Source organism: Stenella coeruleoalba, assembly GCF_951394435.1.
Source record: "Stenella coeruleoalba genome assembly, contig: scaffold_184, whole genome shotgun sequence".
Taxonomy (NCBI): domain Eukaryota; kingdom Metazoa; phylum Chordata; class Mammalia; order Artiodactyla; family Delphinidae; genus Stenella; species Stenella coeruleoalba.
Window position 1 is genome coordinate 56,994 of NW_027646312.1, and position 21,641 is coordinate 78,634.

General features: G+C 44.1%; 1 long non-coding RNA gene across 2 annotated transcripts in view; it reads left to right on the forward strand.

Moving 5' to 3' along the window:
- LOC307181178 overlaps window positions 1-21,641 on the forward strand; it is a 523,312-nt gene that overhangs the window by 19,970 nt on the left and 481,701 nt on the right. The window lies entirely within an intron of this gene.

Genomic DNA, 21,641 nt, shown 5'->3' on the forward strand with positions numbered 1-21,641 from the left:
AAACACCATACAATTCTCCCCAGTGGTTGTTGGCAATTTACATCCCGCCCATCAGCATAACAAGGCTCCCAGTTCTCCATGGCCTGTCCTGCCTTTCTGGATTTTACACTTTTTTCAGATGGCCCTTTTGACCAGGGGGAAGTGAGACTTCATTGTAGTGCAGATTTCCTTTGCAAGCTTGCTTGGTTGGCCAAAAAGGGCGTATGCGTTTTTTCCTGAATATATTCAGGAAAAAACGCATACGCCCTTTTTGGCCAAGTGCATCATTGTGGACGTTCTGCCTCTTTTCCTATGCTTTCAATGCAATTCCAGTCTACCTCCTGAAATCGGTTTCCTGCAATTCTGCCCCGCTTTCAAGTCCTCTTGGCAGCCTTACTTCAGTCTATTTTTGGACGATAGCTGTCATTTATAACTCTGCAGGTTTGTGAATTACAGTGCCCCTGAGCTCCTTTCTTCAACTCGCTTTCTTTTGAGCTGGCCGCAACACCGCAGGATGGCTTCAGGCCCTAATCTGGTTCCGGCACGGCACGCTGAGCCTTTGGTTATTTCCTCTTCCTGTTGGGAAATGAGAGTTAAATTTGCCCGTCCAGACACCTCCAGCTAGCCTCTCATTGGTTCTCGCTATTCCTGTTCATCTTCCGCAGAAATTGCAAACTGGGCCAAACAGGAGGTTAAAGGGACTGACTCTCCAAGTCGGGAGAGTGTTAGTAAAGCGTCTGGAATGTTGCACCCGAGTACCAGGGGAGGAAAACTGAGACATATTTGAACACGTCTCCCGATCACATGGTTGATCATACTCTAGGTTCCACATGCATGTTTTAGCTGAAGGAAGAATACCTTAAACCTGGGTAGTTGAAACCCGTGGAATGGGTACCATGCAATATGACTTCAAAGGGTCTTCATTTGCTCACCGAACCTCTCCAATCCTATCACTGCTGTGTTTATGCCCCTTACACATGCTTGATTCTCTTTCGGAGACATAGCAATCCATAGGTTTTAAGATACTTACTAGTCAGGTACATTCTTAGGCGTTTAATATGCGGTGTTGAGTCCATTTCGTTGAGCAAGGAGTAGCTCTTGTCTATTCCATATTTGGCTTAAGGAACTTTATCTGTGCTCATTTCAATCTCTGGTTTTATGCAGCACCCCAACTCACCTTTACTCTTAAGCAAGAATAAGTTGGTTTTCTAAATTTGAGACCCTGTTCTGTTCTGTAATTCCGTTCCTGTGTAGCCAAGTTTACATTCCGTGTATTACTGATATCTTATGATGTTTCTTTTTCTGTGTGACTTATTTCAGTTAGAATCATCATACCTGAATCCACTCATTGTGCTGCTAAGGGCCTGATGACACAGATTTCATTGCTGAGTGATATTGCTTTGTAAGTAAATACCACAACTTCTTTATCCATTTTTCACTTTCTGCGATGTTGAACTTGTACTGTAAACGAGGTTCTTGTAAACAGAGCCGTCCCAAACTTTGGGGTGGCTGTGTCTTTTTGATTTTAATTTCCCTAAGCTATAGGACCATAAGTGGAACTGCCCTAGGCTCTGTTGCTTTGTTTTTTAGATATTTTAGGAAACACCATACACTTCTCCCTAGTGGTTGTTGGCAATTTACATCCCGCCCTTCAGCATAACAAGGCTCCCAGTTCTCCATGGCCTGTCCTGCCTTTCTGGATTTTACACTTTTTTCAGATGGCCCTTTTGACCGGGGGGAAGTGAGACTTCATTGTAGTGCAGATTTCCTTTGCAAACTTGCTTGGTTGGCCAAAAAGTGCGTATGCGTTTTTTCCTGAATATATTCAGGGAAAAACGCATACGCCCTTTTTGGCCAAGTGCATCATTGTGGACGTTCTGCCTCTTTTCCTATGCTTTCAATGCAATTCCAGTCTACCTCCTGAAATCGGTTTCCTGCAATTCTGCCCCACTTTAAACTCCTCTTGGCAGCCTTACTTCAGTCTATTTTTGGACGATAGCTGTCATTTATTACTCTGCAGGTTTGTGAATTACAGTGCCCCTGAGCTCCTTTCTTCAACTCGCTTTCTTGTGAGCTGGCCGCAACACCGCAGGATGGCTTCAGGCCCTAATCTGGTTCCGGAATGGCACACTGAGCCTTTGGTTATTTCCTCTTCCTGGTGGGAAGTGAGAGTTAAATTTGCCTGTCCAGACACCTCCAGCTAGCCTCTCATTGGTTCTCGCTAATCCTGTTCATCTTCCGCAGAAATTGCAAACTGGGCCAAACAGGAGGTTAAAGGCGCTGACTCTCCAAGTGGGGAGAGTGTTAGTAAAGTGTCTGGAATGTTGCACCCGAGTACCAGGGGAGGAAAACTGAGACATATTTGAACACGTCTCCCGTTCACATGGTTGATCATACTTGGGTTCCACATGCATGTTTTAGCTGAAGGAAGAATACCTAAAACCTGGGTAGTTGAAACCCGTGGAATGGGTACCATGCAATATGACATCAAAGGGTCTTCATTTGCTCACCGAACCTCCCCAATCCTATCACTGCTGCGTTTATGCGCCTGTACACATGCTTGATTCTCTTTCGGAGACATAGCAATCCATAGGTTTTAAGATACTTACTAGTCAGGTACATTCTTAGGCGTTTAATATGCGGTGTTGAGTCCATTTCGTTGAGCAAGGAGTAGCTCTTGTCTATTCCATATTTGGCTTAAGGAACTTTATCTGTGCTCATTTCAATCTCTGGTGTTATGCAGCACCCCAACTCACCTTTCCCCTTAAGCAAGCATAAGTTGGTTTTCTAAATTTGAGACCCTGTTCTGTTCTGTAATTCAGTTCCTGTGTAGCCAAGTTTACATTCCGTGTATTACTGATATCTTATGATGTTTCTTTTTCTGTGTGACTTATTTCAGTTAGAATCATCATACCTGAATCCACTCATTGTGCTGCTAAGGGCCTGATGACACAGATTTCATTGCTGAGTGATATTGCTTTGTAAGTAAATACCACAACTTCTTTATCCATTTTTCACTTTCTGCGATGTTGAACTTGTACTGTAAACGAGGTTCTTGTAAACAGAGCCGTTCCAAACTTTGGGGTGGCTGTGTCTTTTTGATTTTAATTTCCCTAAGCTATAGGACCATAAGTGGAAGTGCCCTAGGTTCTGTTGCTTTGTTTTTTAGATGTTTCAGGAAACACCATACAATTCTCCCCAGTGGTTGTTGGCAATTTACATCCCGCCCATCAGCATAACAAGGCTCCCAGTTCTCCATGGCCTGTCCTGCCTTTCTGGATTTTACACTTTTTTCAGATGGCCCTTTTGACCAGGGGGAAGTGAGACTTCATTGTAGTGCAGATTTCCTTTGCAAGCTTGCTTGGTTGGCCAAAAAGGGCGTATGCGTTTTTTCCTGAATATATTCAGGAAAAAACGCATACGCCCTTTTTGGCCAAGTGCATCATTGTGGACGTTCTGCCTCTTTTCCTATGCTTTCAATGCAATTCCAGTCTACCTCCTGAAATCGGTTTCCTGCAATTCTGCCCCGCTTTCAAGTCCTCTTGGCAGCCTTACTTCAGTCTATTTTTGGACGATAGCTGTCATTTATAACTCTGCAGGTTTGTGAATTACAGTGCCCCTGAGCTCCTTTCTTCAACTCGCTTTCTTGTGAGCTGGCCGCAACACCGCAGGATGGCTTCAGGCCCTAATCTGGTTCCGGCACGGCACACTGAGCCTTTGGTTATTTCCTCTTCCTGGTGGGAAGTGAGAGTTAAATTTGCCCGTCCAGACACCTCCAGCTAGCCTCTCATTGGTTCTCGCTATTCCTGTTCATCTTCCGCAGAAATTGCAAACTGTGCCAAACAGGAGGTTAAAGGCGCTGACTCTCCAAGTGGGGAGAGTGTTAGTAAAGCGTCTGGAATGTTGCACCCGAGTACCAGGGGAGGAAAACTGAGACATATTTGAACACGTCTCCCGTTCACATGGTTGATCATACTTGGGTTCCACATGCATGTTTTAGCTGAAGGAAGAATACCTAAAACCTGGGTAGTTGAAACCCGTGGAATGGGTACCATGCAATATGACTTCAAAGGGTCTTCATTTGCTCACCGAACCTCCCCAATCCTATCACTGCTGCGTTTATGTGCCTGTACACATGCTTGATTCTCTTTCGGAGACATAGCAATCCATAGGTTTTAAGATACTTACTAGTCAGGTACATTCTTAGGCGTTTAATATGCGGTGTTGAGTCCATTTCGTTGAGCAAGGAGTAGCTCTTGTCTATTCCATATTTGGCTTAAGGAACTTTATCTGTGCTCATTTCAATCTCTGGTGTTATGCAGCACCCCAACTCACCTTTCCCCTTAAGCAAGCATAAGTTGGTTTTCTAAATTTGAGACCCTGTTCTGTTCTGTAATTCAGTTCCTGTGTAGCCAAGTTTACATTCCGTGTATTACTGATATCTTATGATGTTTCTTTTTCTGTGTGACTTATTTCAGTTAGAATCATCATACCTGAATCCACTCATTGTGCTGCTAAGGGCCTGATGACACAGATTTCATTGCTGAGTGATATTGCTTTGTAAGTGAATACCACAACTTCTTTATCCATATTTCACTTTCTGCGATGTTGAACTTGTACTGTAAACGAGGTTCTTGTAAACAGAGGCGTCCCAAACTTTGGGGTGGCTGTGTCTTTTTGATTTTAATTTCCCTAAGCTATAGGACCATAAGTGGAAGTGCCCTAGGTTCTGTTGCTTTGTTTTTTAGATGTTTCAGGAAACACCATACAATTCTCCCCAGTGGTTGTTGGCAATTTACATCCCGCCCATCAGCATAACAAGGCTCCCAGTTCTCCATGGCCTGTCCTGCCTTTCTGGATTTTACACTTTTTTCAGATGGCCCTTTTGACCAGGGGGAAGTGAGACTTCATTGTAGTGCAGATTTCCTTTGCAAGCTTGCTTGGTTGGCCAAAAAGGGCGTATGCGTTTTTTCCTGAATATATTCAGGAAAAAACGCATACGCCATTTTTGGCCAAGTGCATCATTGTGGACGTTCTGCCTCTTTTCCTATGCTTTCAATGCAATTCCAGTCTACCTCCTGAAATCGGTTTCCTGCAATTCTGCCCCGCTTTCAAGTCCTCTTGGCAGCCTTACTTCAGTCTATTTTTGGACGATAGCTGTCATTTATAACTCTGCAGGTTTGTGAATTACAGTGCCCCTGAGCTCCTTTCTTCAACTCGCTTTCTTTTGAGCTGGCCGCAACACCGCAGGATGGCTTCAGGCCCTAATCTGGTTCCGGCACGGCACGCTGAGCCTTTGGTTATTTCCTCTTCCTGTTGGGAAATGAGAGTTAAATTTGCCCGTCCAGACACCTCCAGCTAGCCTCTCATTTGTTCTCGCTATTCCTGTTCATCTTCCGCAGAAATTGCAAACTGGGCCAAACAGGAGGTTAAAGGGACTGACTCTCCAAGTCGGGAGAGTGTTAGTAAAGCGTCTGGAATGTTGCACCCGAGTACCAGGGGAGGAAAACTGAGACATATTTGAACACGTCTCCCGATCACATGGTTGATCATACTCTAGGTTCCACATGCATGTTTTAGCTGAAGGAAGAATACCTTAAACCTGGGTAGTTGAAACCCGTGGAATGGGTACCATGCAATATGACTTCAAAGGGTCTTCATTTGCTCACCGAACCTCTCCAATCCTATCACTGCTGCGTTTATGCCCCTTACACATGCTTGATTCTCTTTCGGAGACATAGCAATCCATAGGTTTTAAGATACTTACTAGTCAGGTACATTCTTAGGCGTTTAATATGCGGTGTTGAGTCCATTTCGTTGAGCAAGGAGTAGCTCTTGTCTATTCCATATTTGGCTTAAGGAACTTTATCTGTGCTCATTTCAATCTCTGGTTTTATGCAGCACCCCAACTCACCTTTACTCTTAAGCAAGAATAAGTTGGTTTTCTAAATTTGAGACCCTGTTCTGTTCTGTAATTCCGTTCCTGTGTAGCCAAGTTTACATTCCATGTATTACTGATATCTTATGATGTTTCTTTTTCTGTGTGACTTATTTCAGTTAGAATCATCATACCTGAATCCACTCATTGTGCTGCTAAGGGCCTGATGACACAGATTTCATTGCTGAGTGATATTGCTTTGTAAGTAAATACCACAACTTCTTTATCCATTTTTCACTTTCTGCGATGTTGAACTTGTACTGTAAACGAGGTTCTTGTAAACAGAGCCGCCCCAAACTTTGGGGTGGCTGTGTCTTTTTGATTTTAATTTCCCTAAGTTATAGGACCATAAGTGGAACTGCCCTAGGCTCTGTTGCTTTGTTTTTTAGATATTTTAGGAAACACCATACACTTCTCCCTAGTGGTTGTTGGCAATTTACATCCCGCCCTTCAGCATAACAAGGCTCCCAGTTCTCCATGGCCTGTCCTGCCTTTCTGGATTTTACACTTTTTTCAGATGGCCCTTTTGACCGGGGGGAAGTGAGACTTCATTGTAGTGCAGATTTCCTTTGCAAGCTTGCTTGGTTGGCCAAAAAGTGCGTATGCGTTTTTTCCTGAATATATTCAGGGAAAAACGCATACGCCCTTTTTGGCCAAGTGCATCATTGTGGACGTTCTGCCTCTTTTCCTATGCTTTCAATGCAATTCCAGTCTACCTCCTGAAATCGGTTTCCTGCAATTCTGCCCCACTTTAAACTCCTCTTGGCAGCCTTACTTCAGTCTATTTTGGACGATAGCTGTCATTTATAACTCTGCAGGTTTGTGAATTACAGTGCCCCTGAGCTCCTTTCTTCAACTCGCTTTCTTGTGAGCTGGCCGCAACACCGCAGGATGGCTTCAGGCCCTAATCTGGTTCCGGCACGGCACACTGAGCCTTTGGTTATTTCCTCTTCCTGGTGGGAAGTGAGAGTTAAATTTGCCTGTCCAGACACCTCCAGCTAGCCTCTCATTGGTTCTCGCTAATCCTGTTCATCTTCCGCAGAAATTGCAAACTGGGCCAAACAGGAGGTTAAAGGCGCTGACTCTCCAAGTGGGGAGAGTGTTAGTAAAGTGTCTGGAATGTTGCACCCGAGTACCAGGGGAGGAAAACTGAGACATATTTGAACACGTCTCCCGTTCACATGGTTGATCATACTTGGGTTCCACATGCATGTTTTAGCTGAAGGAAGAATACCTAAAACCTGGGTAGTTGAAACCCGTGGAATGGGTACCATGCAATATGACATCAAAGGGTCTTCATTTGCTCACCGAACCTCCCCAATCCTATCACTGCTGCGTTTATGCGCCTGTACACATGCTTGATTCTCTTTCGGAGACATAGCAATCCATAGGTTTTAAGATACTTACTAGTCAGGTACATTCTTAGGCGTTTAATATGCGGTGTTGAGTCCATTTCGTTGAGCAAGGAGTAGCTCTTGTCTATTCCATATTTGGCTTAAGGAACTTTATCTGTGCTCATTTCAATCTCTGGTGTTATGCAGCACCCCAACTCACCTTTCCCCTTAAGCAAGCATAAGTTGGTTTTCTAAATTTGAGACCCTGTTCTGTTCTGTAATTCAGTTCCTGTGTAGCCAAGTTTACATTCCGTGTATTACTGATATCTTATGATGTTTCTTTTTCTGTGTGACTTATTTCAGTTAGAATCATCATACCTGAATCCACTCATTGTGCTGCTAAGGGCCTGATGACACAGATTTCATTGCTGAGTGATATTGCTTTGTAAGTAAATACCACAACTTCTTTATCCATTTTTCACTTTCTGCGATGTTGAACTTGTACTGTAAACGAGGTTCTTGTAAACAGAGCCGTTCCAAACTTTGGGGTGGCTGTGTCTTTTTCATTTTAATTTCCCTAAGCTATAGGACCATAAGTGGAAGTGCCCTAGGTTCTGTTGCTTTGTTTTTTAGATGTTTCAGGAAACACCATACAATTCTCCCCAGTGGTTGTTGGCAATTTACATCCCGCCCATCAGCATAACAAGGCTCCCAGTTCTCCATGGCCTGTCCTGCCTTTCTGGATTTTACACTTTTTTCAGATGGCCCTTTTGACCAGGGGGAAGTGAGACTTCATTGTAGTGCAGATTTCCTTTGCAAGCTTGCTTGGTTGGCCAAAAAGGGCGTATGCGTTTTTTCCTGAATATATTCAGGAAAAAACGCATACGCCCTTTTTGGCCAAGTGCATCATTGTGGCCGTTCTGCCTCTTTTCCTATGCTTTCAATGCAATTCCAGTCTACCTCCTGAAATCGGTTTCCTGCAATTCTGCCCCGCTTTCAAGTCCTCTTGGCAGCCTTACTTCAGTCTATTTTTGGACGATAGCTGTCATTTATAACTCTGCAGGTTTGTGAATTACAGTGCCCCTGAGCTCCTTTCTTCAACTCGCTTTCTTGTGAGCTGGCCGCAACACCGCAGGATGGCTTCAGGCCCTAATCTGGTTCCGGCACGGCACACTGAGCCTTTGGTTATTTCCTCTTCCTGGTGGGAAGTGAGAGTTAAATTTGCCCGTCCAGACACCTCCAGCTAGCCTCTCATTGGTTCTCGCTATTCCTGTTCATCTTCCGCAGAAATTGCAAACTGTGCCAAACAGGAGGTTAAAGGCGCTGACTCTCCAAGTCGGGAGAGTGTTAGTAAAGCGTCTGGAATGTTGCACCCGAGTACCAGGGGAGGAAAACTGAGACATATTTGAACACGTCTCCCGTTCACATGGTTGATCATACTTGGGTTCCACATGCATGTTTTAGCTGAAGGAAGAATACCTAAAACCTGGGTAGTTGAAACCCGTGGAATGGGTACCATGCAATATAACTTCAAAGGGTCTTCATTTGCTCACCGAACCTCCCCAATCCTATCACTGCTGCGTTTATGCGCCTGTACACATGCTTGATTCTCTTTCGGAGACATAGCAATCCATAGGTTTTAAGATACTTACTAGTCAGGTACATTCTTAGGCGTTTAATATGCGGTGTTGAGTCCATTTCGTTGAGCAAGGAGTAGCTCTTGTCTATTCCATATTTGGCTTAAGGAACTTTATCTGTGCTCATTTCAATCTCTGGTGTTATGCAGCACCCCAACTCACCTTTCCCCTTAAGCAAGCATAAGTTGGTTTTCTAAATTTGAGACCCTGTTCTGTTCTGTAATTCAGTTCCTGTGTAGCCAAGTTTACATTCCGTGTATTACTGATATCTTATGATGTTTCTTTTTCTGTGTGACTTATTTCAGTTAGAATCATCATACCTGAATCCACTCATTGTGCTGCTAAGGGCCTGATGACACAGATTTCATTGCTGAGTGATATTGCTTTGTAAGTAAATACCACAACTTCTTTATCCATTTTTCACTTTCTGCGATGTTGAACTTGTACTGTAAACGAGGTTCTTGTAAACAGAGCCGTCCCAAACTTTGGGGTGGCTGTGTCTTTTTGATTTTAATTTCCCTAAGCTATAGGACCATAAGTGGAACTGCCCTAGGCTCTGTTGCTTTGTTTTTTAGATATTTTAGGAAACACCATACACTTCTCCCTAGTGGTTGTTGGCAATTTACATCCCGCCCTTCAGCATAACAAGGCTCCCAGTTCTCCATGGCCTGTCCTGCCTTTCTGGATTTTACACTTTTTTCAGATGGCCCTTTTGACCGGGGGGAAGTGAGACTTCATTGTAGTGCAGATTTCCTTTGCAAGCTTGCTTGGTTGGCCAAAAAGTGCGTATGCGTTTTTTCCTGAATATATTCAGGGAAAAACGCATACGCCCTTTTTGGCCAAGTGCATCATTGTGGACGTTCTGCCTCTTTTCCTATGCTTTCAATGCAATTCCAGTCTACCTCCTGAAATCGGTTTCCTGCAATTCTGCCCCACTTTAAACTCCTCTTGGCAGCCTTACTTCAGTCTATTTTTGGACGATAGCTGTCATTTATTACTCTGCAGGTTTGTGAATTACAGTGCCCCTGAGCTCCTTTCTTCAACTCGCTTTCTTGTGAGCTGGCCGCAACACCGCAGGATGGCTTCAGGCCCTAATCTGGTTCCGGCACGGCACACTGAGCCTTTGGTTATTTCCTCTTCCTGGTGGGAAGTGAGAGTTAAATTTGCCTGTCCAGACACCTCCAGCTAGCCTCTCATTGGTTCTCGCTAATCCTGTTCATCTTCCGCAGAAATTGCAAACTGGGCCAAACAGGAGGTTAAAGGCGCTGACTCTCCAAGTGGGGAGAGTGTTAGTAAAGTGTCTGGAATGTTGCACCCGAGTACCAGGGGAGGAAAACTGAGACATATTTGAACACGTCTCCCGTTCACATGGTTGATCATACTTGGGTTCCACATGCATGTTTTAGCTGAAGGAAGAATACCTAAAACCTGGGTAGTTGAAACCCGTGGAATGGGTACCATGCAATATGACATCAAAGGGTCTTCATTTGCTCACCGAACCTCCCCAATCCTATCACTGCTGCGTTTATGCGCCTGTACACATGCTTGATTCTCTTTCGGAGACATAGCAATCCATAGGTTTTAAGATACTTACTAGTCAGGTACATTCTTAGGCGTTTAATATGCGGTGTTGAGTCCATTTCGTTGAGCAAGGAGTAGCTCTTGTCTATTCCATATTTGGCTTAAGGAACTTTATCTGTGCTCATTTCAATCTCTGGTGTTATGCAGCACCCCAACTCACCTTTCCCCTTAAGCAAGCATAAGTTGGTTTTCTAAATTTGAGACCCTGTTCTGTTCTGTAATTCAGTTCCTGTGTAGCCAAGTTTACATTCCGTGTATTACTGATATCTTATGATGTTTCTTTTTCTGTGTGACTTATTTCAGTTAGAATCATCATACCTGAATCCACTCATTGTGCTGCTAAGGGCCTGATGACACAGATTTCATTGCTGAGTGATATTGCTTTGTAAGTAAATACCACAACTTCTTTATCCATTTTTCACTTTCTGCGATGTTGAACTTGTACTGTAAACGAGGTTCTTGTAAACAGAGCCGTTCCAAACTTTGGGGTGGCTGTGTCTTTTTGATTTTAATTTCCCTAAGCTATAGGACCATAAGTGGAAGTGCCCTAGGTTCTGTTGCTTTGTTTTTTAGATGTTTCAGGAAACACCATACACTTCTCCCCAGTGGTTGTTGGCAATTTACATCCCGCCCATCAGCATAACAAGGCTCCCAGTTCTCCATGGCCTGTCCTGCCTTTCTGGATTTTACACTTTTTTCAGATGGCCCTTTTGACCAGGGGGAAGTGAAACTTCATTGTAGTGCAGATTTCCTTTGCAAGCTTGCTTGGTTGGCCAAAAAGGGCGTATGCGTTTTTTCCTGAATATATTCAGGAAAAAACGCATACGCCCTTTTTGGCCAAGTGCATCATTGTGGCCGTTCTGCCTCTTTTCCTATGCTTTCAATGCAATTCCAGTCTACCTCCTGAAATCGGTTTCCTGCAATTCTGCCCCGCTTTCAAGTCCTCTTGGCAGCCTTACTTCAGTCTATTTTTGGACGATAGCTGTCATTTATAACTCTGCAGGTTTGTGAATTACAGTGCCCCTGAGCTCCTTTCTTCAACTCGCTTTCTTGTGAGCTGGCCGCAACACCGCAGGATGGCTTCAGGCCCTAATCTGGTTCCGGCACGGCACACTGAGCCTTTGGTTATTTCCTCTTCCTGGTGGGAAGTGAGAGTTAAATTTGCCCGTCCAGACACCTCCAGCTAGCCTCTCATTGGTTCTCGCTATTCCTGTTCATCTTCCGCAGAAATTGCAAACTGTGCCAAACAGGAGGTTAAAGGCGCTGACTCTCCAAGTGGGGAGAGTGTTAGTAAAGCGTCTGGAATGTTGCACCCGAGTACCAGGGGAGGAAAACTGAGACATATTTGAACACGTCTCCCGTTCACATGGTTGATCATACTTGGGTTCCACATGCATGTTTTAGCTGAAGGAAGAATACCTAAAACCTGGGTAGTTGAAACCCGTGGAATGGGTACCATGCAATATGACTTCAAAGGGTCTTCATTTGCTCACCGAACCTCCCCAATCCTATCACTGCTGCGTTTATGCGCCTGTACACATGCTTGATTCTCTTTCGGAGACATAGCAATCCATAGGTTTTAAGATACTTACTAGTCAGGTACATTCTTAGGCGTTTAATATGCAGTGTTGAGTCCATTTCGTTGAGCAAGGAGTAGCTCTTGTCTATTCCATATTTGGCTTAAGGAACTTTATCTGTGCTCATTTCAATCTCTGGTGTTATGCAGCACCCCAACTCACCTTTCCCCTTAAGCAAGCATAAGTTGGTTTTCTAAATTTGAGACCCTGTTCTGTTCTGTAATTCAGTTCCTGTGTAGCCAAGTTTACATTCCGTGTATTACTGATATCTTATGATGTTTCTTTTTCTGTGTGACTTATTTCAGTTAGAATCATCATACCTGAATCCACTCATTGTGCTGCTAAGGGCCTGATGACACAGATTTCATTGCTGAGTGATATTGCTTTGTAAGTAAATACCACAACTTCTTTATCCATTTTTCACTTTCTGCGATGTTGAACTTGTACTGTAAACGAGGTTCTTGTAAACAGAGCCGTTCCAAACTTTGGGGTGGCTGTGTCTTTTTGATTTTGAATTCCCTAAGCTATAGGACCATAAGTGGAAGTGCCCTAGGCTCTGTTGCTTTGTTTTTTAGATGTTTCAGGAAACACCATACACTTCTCCCGAGTGGTTGTTGGCAATTTACATCCCGCCCATCAGCATAACAAGGCTCCCAGTTCTCCATGGCCTGTCCTGCCTTTCTGGATTTTACACTTTTTTCAGATGGCCCTTTTGACCGGGGGGAAGTGAGACTTCATTGTAGTGCAGATTTCCTTTGCAAGCTTGCTTGGTTGGCCAAAAAGGGCGTATGCGTTTTTTCCTGGATATATTCAGGAAAAAACGCATACGCCCTTTTTGGCCAAGTGCATCATTGTGGACGTTCTGCCTCTTTTCCTATGCTTGCAATGCAATTCCAGTCTACCTCCTGAAATCGGTTTCCTGCAATTCTGCCCCGCTTTCAAGTCCTCTTGGCAGCCTTACTTCAGTCTATTTTTGGACGATAGCTGTCATTTATAACTCTGCAGGTTTGTGAATTACAGTGCCCCTGAGCTCCTTTCTTCAACTCGCTTTCTTGTGAGCTGGCCGCAACACCACAGGATGGCTTCAGGCCATAATCTGGTTCCGGCACGGCACGCTGAGCCTTTGGTTATTTCCTCTTCCTGGTGGGAAATGAGAGTTAAATTTGCCCGTCCAGACACCTCCAGCTAGTCTCTCATTGGTTCTCGCTATTCCTGTTCATCTTCCGCAGAAATTGCAAACTGGGCCAAACAGGAGGTTAAAGGGACTGACTCTCCAAGTGGGGAGAGTGTTAGTAAAGCGTCTGGAATGTTGCACCCGAGTACCAGGGGAGGAAAACTGAGACATATTTGAACACGTCTCCCGTTCACATGGTTGATCATACTCTGGGTTCCACATGCATGTTTTAGCTGAAGGAAGAATACCTAAAACCTGGGTAGTTGAAACCCGTGGAATGGGTACCATGCAATATGACTTCAAAGGGTCTTCATTTGCTCACCGAACCTCTCCAATCCTATCACTGCTGCGTTTATGTCCCTGTACACATGCTTGATTCTCTTTCGGAGACATAGCAATCCATAGGTTTTAAGATACTTACTAGTCAGGTACATTCTTAGGCGTTTAATATGCGGTGTTGAGTCCATTTCGTTGAGCAAGGAGTAGCTCTTGTCTATTCCATATTTGGCTTAAGGAACTTTATCTGTGCTCATTTCAATCTCTGGTGTTATGCAGCACCCCAACTCACCTTTCCCCTTAAGCAAGCATAAGTTGGTTTTCTAAATTTGAGACCCTGTTCTGTTCTGTAATTCAGTTCCTGTGTAGCCAAGTTTACATTCCGTGTATTACTGATATCTTATGATGTTTCTATTTCTGTGTGACTTATTTCAGTTAGATTCATCATACCTGAATCCACTCATTGTGCTGCTAAGGGCCTGATGACACAGATTTCATTGCTGAGTGATATTGCTTTGTAAGTAAATACCACAACTTCTTTATCCATTTTTCACTTTCTGCGATGTTGAACTTGTACTGTAAACGAGGTTCTTGTAAACAGAGCCGTCCCAAACTTTGGGGTGGCTGTGTCTTTTTGATTTTAATTTCCCTAAGCTATAGGACCATAAGTGGAACTGCCCTAGGCTCTGTTGCTTTGTTTTTTAGATATTTTAGGAAACACCATACACTTCTCCCTAGTGGTTGTTGGCAATTTACATCCCGCCCTTCAGCATAACAAGGCTCCCAGTTCTCCATGGCCTGTCCTGCCTTTCTGGATTTTACACTTTTTTCAGATGGCCCTTTTGACCGGGGGGAAGTGAGACTTCATTGTAGTGCAGATTTCCTTTGCAAGCTTGCTTGGTTGGCCAAAAAGTGCGTATGCGTTTTTTCCTGAATATATTCAGGGAAAAACGCATACGCCCTTTTTGGCCAAGTGCATCATTGTGGACGTTCTGCCTCTTTTCCTATGCTTTCAATGCAATTCCAGTCTACCTCCTGAAATCGGTTTCCTGCAATTCTGCCCCACTTTAAACTCCTCTTGGCAGCCTTACTTCAGTCTATTTTTGGACGATAGCTGTCATTTATTACTCTGCAGGTTTGTGAATTACAGTGCCCCTGAGCTCCTTTCTTCAACTCGCTTTCTTGTGAGCTGGCCGCAACACCGCAGGATGGCTTCAGGCCCTAATCTGGTTCCGGCACGGCACACTGAGCCTTTGGTTATTTCCTCTTCCTGGTGGGAAGTGAGAGTTAAATTTGCCTGTCCAGACACCTCCAGCTAGCCTCTCATTGGTTCTCGCTAATCCTGTTCATCTTCCGCAGAAATTGCAAACTGGGCCAAACAGGAGGTTAAAGGCGCTGACTCTCCAAGTGGGGAGAGTGTTAGTAAAGTGTCTGGAATGTTGCACCCGAGTACCAGGGGAGGAAAACTGAGACATATTTGAACACGTCTCCCGTTCACATGGTTGATCATACTTGGGTTCCACATGCATGTTTTAGCTGAAGGAAGAATACCTAAAACCTGGGTAGTTGAAACCCGTGGAATGGGTACCATGCAATATGACATCAAAGGGTCTTCATTTGCTCACCGAACCTCCCCAATCCTATCACTGCTGCGTTTATGCCCCTGTACACATGCTTGATTCTCTTTCGGAGACATAGCAATCCATAGGTTTTAAGATACTTACTAGTCAGGTACATTCTTAGGCGTTTAATATGCGGTGTTGAGTCCATTTCGTTGAGCAAGGAGTAGCTCTTGTCTATTCCATATTTGGCTTAAGGAACTTTACCTGTGCTCATTTCAATCTCTGGTGTTATGCAGCACCCCAACTCACCTTTCCCCTTAAGCAAGCATAAGTTGGTTTTCTAAATTTGAGACCCTGTTCTGTTCTGTAATTCAGTTCCTGTGTAGCCAAGTTTACATTCCGTGTATTACTGATATCTTATGATGTTTCTTTTTCTGTGTGACTTATTTCAGTTAGAATCATCATACCTGAATCCACTCATTGTGCTGCTAAGGGCCTGATGACACAGATTTCATTGCTGAGTGATATTGCTTTGTAAGTAAATACCACAACTTCTTTATCCATTTTTCACTTTCTGCGATGTTGAACTTGTACTGTAAACGAGGTTCTTGTAAACAGAGCCGTTCCAAACTTTGGGGTGGCTGTGTCTTTTTGATTTTAATTTCCCTAAGCTATAGGACCATAAGTGGACGTGCCCTAGGTTCTGTTGCTTTGTTTTTTAGATGTTTCAGGAAACACCATACACTTCTCCCCAGTGGTTGTTGGCAATTTACATCCCGCCCATCAGCATAACAAGGCTCCCAGTTCTCCATGGCCTGTCCTGCCTTTCTGGATTTTACACTTTTTTCAGATGGCCCTTTTGACCAGGGGGAAGTGAGACTTCATTGTAGTGCAGATTTCCTTTGCAAGCTTGCTTGGTTGGCCAAAAAGGGCGTATGCGTTTTTTCCTGAATATATTCAGGAAAAAACGCATACGCCCTTTTTGGCCAAGTGCATCATTGTGGCCGTTCTGCCTCTTTTCCTATGCTTTCAATGCAATTCCAGTCTACCTCCTGAAATCGGTTTCCTGCAATTCTGCCCCGCTTTCAAGTCCTCTTGGCAGCCTTACTTCAGTCTATTTTTGGACGATAGCTGTCATTTATAACTCTGCAGGTTTGTGAATTACAGTGCCCCTGAGCTCCTTTCTTCAACTCGCTTTCTTGTGAGCTGGCCGCAACACCGCAGGATGGCTTCAGGCCCTAATCTGGTTCCGGCACGGCACACTGAGCCTTTGGTTATTTCCTCTTCCTGGTGGGAAGTGAGAGTTAAATTTGCCCGTCCAGACACCTCCAGCTAGCCTCTCATTGGTTCTCGCTATTCCTGTTCATCTTCCGCAGAAATTGCAAACTGTGCCAAACAGGAGGTTAAAGGCGCTGACTCTCCAAGTGGGGAGAGTGTTAGTAAAGCGTCTGGAATGTTGCACCCGAGTACCAGGGGAGGAAAACTGAGACATATTTGAACACGTCTCCCGTTCACATGGTTGATCATACTTGGGTTCCACATGCATGTTTTAGCTGAAGGAAGAATACCTAAAACCTGGGTAGTTGAAACCCGTGGAATGGGTACCATGCAATATGACTTCAAAGGGTCTTCATTTGCTCACCGAACCTCCCCAATCCTATCACTGCTGCGTTTATGCGCCTGTACACATGCTTGATTCTCTTTCGGAGACATAGCAATCCATAGGTTTTAAGATACTTACTAGTCAGGTACATTCTTAGGCGTTTAATATGCGGTGTTGAGTCCATTTCGTTGAGCAAGGAGTAGCTCTTGTCTATTCCATATTTGGCTTAAGGAACTTTATCTGTGCTCATTTCAATCTCTGGTGTTATGCAGCACCCCAACTCACCTTTCCCCTTAAGCAAGCATAAGTTGGTTTTCTAAATTTGAGACCCTGTTCTGTTCTGTAATTCAGTTCCTGTGTAGCCAAGTTTACATTCCGTGTATTACTGATATCTTATGATGTTTCTTTTTCTGTGTGACTTATTTCAGTTAGAATCATCATACCTGAATCCACTCATTGTGCTGCTAAGGGCCTGATGACACAGATTTCATTGCTGAGTGATATTGCTTTGTAAGTAAATACCACAACTTCTTTATCCATTTTTCACTTTCTGCGATGTTGAACTTGTACTGTAAACGAGGTTCTTGTAAACAGAGCCGTTCCAAACTTTGGGGTGGCTGTGTCTTTTTGATTTTGAATTCCCTAAGCTATAGGACCATAAGTGGAAGTGCCCTAGGCTCTGTTGCTTTGTTTTTTAGATGTTTCAGGAAACACCATACACTTCTCCCGAGTGGTTGTTGGCAATTTACATCCCGCCCATCAGCATAACAAGGCTCCCAGTTCTCCATGGCCTGTCCTGCCTTTCTGGATTTTACACTTTTTTCAGATGGCCCTTTTGACCGGGGGGAAGTGAGACTTCATTGTAGTGCAGATTTCCTTTGCAAGCTTGCTTGGTTGGCCAAAAAGTGCGTATGCGTTTTTTCCTGAATATATTCAGGAAAAAACGCATACGCCCTTTTTGGCCAAGTGCATCATTGTGGACGTTCTGCCTCTTTTCCTATGCTTTCAACGCAATTCCAGTCTACCTCCTGAAATCGGTTTCCTGCAATTCTGCCCCGCTTTCAAGTCCTCTTGGCAGCCTTACTTCAGTCTATTTTTGGACGATAGCTGTCATTTATAACTCTGCAGGTTTGTGAATTACAGTGCCCCTGAGCTCCTTTCTTCAACTCGCTTTCTTGTGCCCTGGCCGCAACATCGCAGGATGGCTTCAGCCCCTAATCTGGTTCCGGCCCGGCACGCTGAGCCTTTGGTTAATTCCTCTTCCTGGTGGGAAATGAGAGTTAAATTTGCCCGTCCAGACACCTCCAGCTAGCCTCTCATTGGTTCTCACTATTCCTGTTCATCTTCCGCAGAAATTGCAAACTGGGCCAAACAGGAGGTTAAAGGGACTGACTCTCCAAGTGGGGAGAGTGTTAGTAAAGCGTCTGGAATGTTGCACCCGAGTACCAGGGGAGGAAAACGGAGACATATTTGAACATGTCTCCCGATCACATGGTTGATCATACTCTAGGTTCCACATGCATGTTTTAGCTGAAGGAAGAATACCTTAAACCTGGGTAGTTGAAACCCGTGGAATGGGTACCATGTAATATGACTTCAAAGGGTCTTCATTTGCTCACCGAACCTCTCCAATCCTATCACTGCTGCGTTTATGCCCCTGTACACATGCTTGATTCTCTTTCGGAGACATAACAATCCATAGGTTTTAAGATACTTACAAGTCAGGTACATTCTTAGGCGTTTAATACGCGGTGTTGAGTCCATTTCGTTGAGCAAGGAGTAGCTCTTGTCTATTCCATATTTGGCTTAAGGAACTTTATCTGTGCTCATTTCAATCTCTGGTTTTATGCAGCACCCCAACTCACCTTTACCCTTAAGCAAGCATAAGTTGTTTTTCTAAATTTGAGACACTGTTCTGTTCTGTAATTCAGTTCCTGTGTAGCCAAGTTTCCATTCCGTGTATTACTGATATCTTATGATGTTCCTTTTTCTGTGTGACTTATTTCAGTTAGAATCATCATACCTGAATCCACTCATTGTGCTGCTAAGGGCCTGATGACAGAGATTTCATTGCTGAGTGATATTGCTTTGTAAGTGAATACCACAACTTCTTTATCCATTTTTCACTTTCTGCGATGTTGAACTTGTACTGTAAATGAGGTTCTTGTAAACAGAGCCGTCCCAAACTTTGGGGTGGCTGTGTCTTTTTGATTTTAATTTCCCTAAGCTATAGGACCATAAGTGGAAGTGCCCTAGGTTCTGTTGCTTTGTTTTTTAGATGTTTCAGGAAACACCATACACTTCTCCCGAGTGGTTGTTGGCAATTTACATCCCGCCCATCAGCATAACAAGGCTCCCAGTTCTCCATGGCCTGTCCTGCCTTTCTGGATTTTACACTTTTTTCAGATGGCCCTTTTGACCAGGGGGAAGTGAGACTTCATTGTAGTGCAGATTTCCTTTGCAAGCTTGCTTGGTTGGCCAAAAAGGGCGTATGCGTTTTTTCCTGAATATATTCAGTAAAAAACGCATACGCCCTTTTTGGCCAAGTGCATCATTGTGGACGTTCTGCCTCTTTTCCTATGCTTTCAATGCAATTCCAGTCTACCTCCTGAAATCGGTTTCCTGCAATTCTGCCCCGCTTTCAAGTCCTCTTGGCAGCCTTACTTCAGTCTATTTTTGGACGATAGCTGTCATTTATAACTCTGCAGGTTTGTGAATTACAGTGCCCCTGAGCTCCTTTCTTCAACTCGCTTTCTTTTGAGCTGGCCGCAACACCGCAGGATGGCTTCAGGCCCTAATCTGGTTCCGGCACGGCACGCTGAGCCTTTGGTTATTTCCTCTTCCTGTTGGGAAATGAGAGTTAAATTTGCCCGTCCAGACACCTCCAGCTAGCCTCTCATTGGTTCTCGCTATTCCTGTTCATCTTCCTCAGAAATTGCAAACTGGGCCAAACAGGAGGTTAAAGGGACTGACTCTCCAAGTGGGGAGAGTGTTAGTAAAGCGTCTGGAATGTTGCACCCGAGTACCAGGGGAGGAAAACTGAGACATATTTGAACACGTCTCCCGATCACATGGTTGATCATACTCTAGGTTCCACATGCATGTTTTAGCTGAAGGAAGAATACCTTAAACCTGGGTAGTTGAAACCCGTGGAATGGGTACCATGCAATATGACTTCAAAGGGTCTTCATTTGCTCACCGAACCTCTCCAATCCTATCACTGCTGCGTTTATGCCCCTTACACATGCTTGATTCTCTTTCGGAGACATAGCAATCCATAGGTTTTAAGATACTTACTAGTCAGGTACATTCTTAGGCGTTTAATATGCGATGTTGAGTCCATTTCGTTGAGCAAGGAGTAGCTCTTGTCTATTCCATATTTGGCTTAAGGAACTTTATCTGTGCTCATTTCAATCTCTGGTTTTATGCAGCACCCCAACTCACCTTTACTCTTAAGCAAGAATAAGTTGGTTTTCTAAATTTGAGACCCTGTTCTGTTCTGTAATTCAGTTCCTGTGTAGCCAAGTTTACATTCCGTGTATTACTGATATCTTATGATGTTTCTTTTTCTGTGTGACTTATTTCAGTTAGAATCATCATACCTGAATCCACTCATTGTGCTGCTAAGGGCCTGATGACACAGATTTCATTGCTGAGTGATATTGCTTTGTAAGTAAATACCACAACTTCTTTATCCATTTTTCACTTTCTGCGATGTTGAACTTGTACTGTAAACGAGGTTCTTGTAAACAGAGCCGTCCCAAACTTTGGGGTGGCTGTGTCTTTTTGATTTTAATTTCCCTAAGCTATAGGACCATAAGTGGAACTGCCCTAGGCTCTGTTGCTTTGTTTTTTAGATATTTCAGGAAACACCATACACTTCTCCCTAGTGGTTGTTGGCAATTTACATCCCGCCCTTCAGCATAACAAGGCTCCCAGTTCTCCATGGCCTGTCCTGCCTTTCTGGATTTTACACTTTTTTCAGATGGCCCTTTTGACCGGGGGGAAGTGAGACTTCATTGTAGTGCAGATTTCCTTTGCAAGCTTGCTTGGTTGGCCAAAAAGTGCGTATGCGTTTTTTCCTGAATATATTCAGGGAAAAACGCATACGCCCTTTTTGGCCAAGTGCATCATTGTGGACGTTCTGCCTCTTTTCCTATGCTTTCAATGCAATTCCAGTCTACCTCCTGAAATCGGTTTCCTGCAATTCTGCCCCACTTTAAACTCCTCTTGGCAGCCTTACTTCAGTCTATTTTTGGACGATAGCTGTCATTTATTACTCTGCAGGTTTGTGAATTACAGTGCCCCTGAGCTCCTTTCTTCAACTCGCTTTCTTGTGAGCTGGCCGCAACACCGCAGGATGGCTTCAGGCCCTAATCTGGTTCCGGCACGGCACACTGAGCCTTTGGTTATTTCCTCTTCCTGGTGGGAAGTGAGAGTTAAATTTGCCCGTCCAGACACCTCCAGCTAGCCTCTCATTAGTTCTCACTAATCCTGTTCATCTTCCGCAGAAATTGCAAACTGGGCCAAACAGGAGGTTAAAGGCGCTGACTCTCCAAGTGGGGAGAGTGTTAGTAAAGCGTCTGGAATGTTGCACCCGAGTACCAGGGGAGGAAAACTGAGACATATTTGAACACGTCTCCCGTTCACATGGTTGATCATACTTGGGTTCCACATGCATGTTTTAGCTGAAGGAAGAATACCTAAAACCTGGGTAGTTGAAACCCGTGGAATGGGTACCATGCAATATGACATCAAAGGGTCTTCATTTGCTCACCGAACCTCCCCAATCCTATCACTGCTGCGTTTATGCGCCTGTACACATGCTTGATTCTCTTTCGGAGACATAGCAATCCATAGGTTTTAAGATACTTACTAGTCAGGTACATTCTTAGGCGTTTAATATGCGGTGTTGAGTCCATTTCATTGAGCAAGGAGTAGCTCTTGTCTATTCCATATTTGGCTTAAGGAACTTTATCT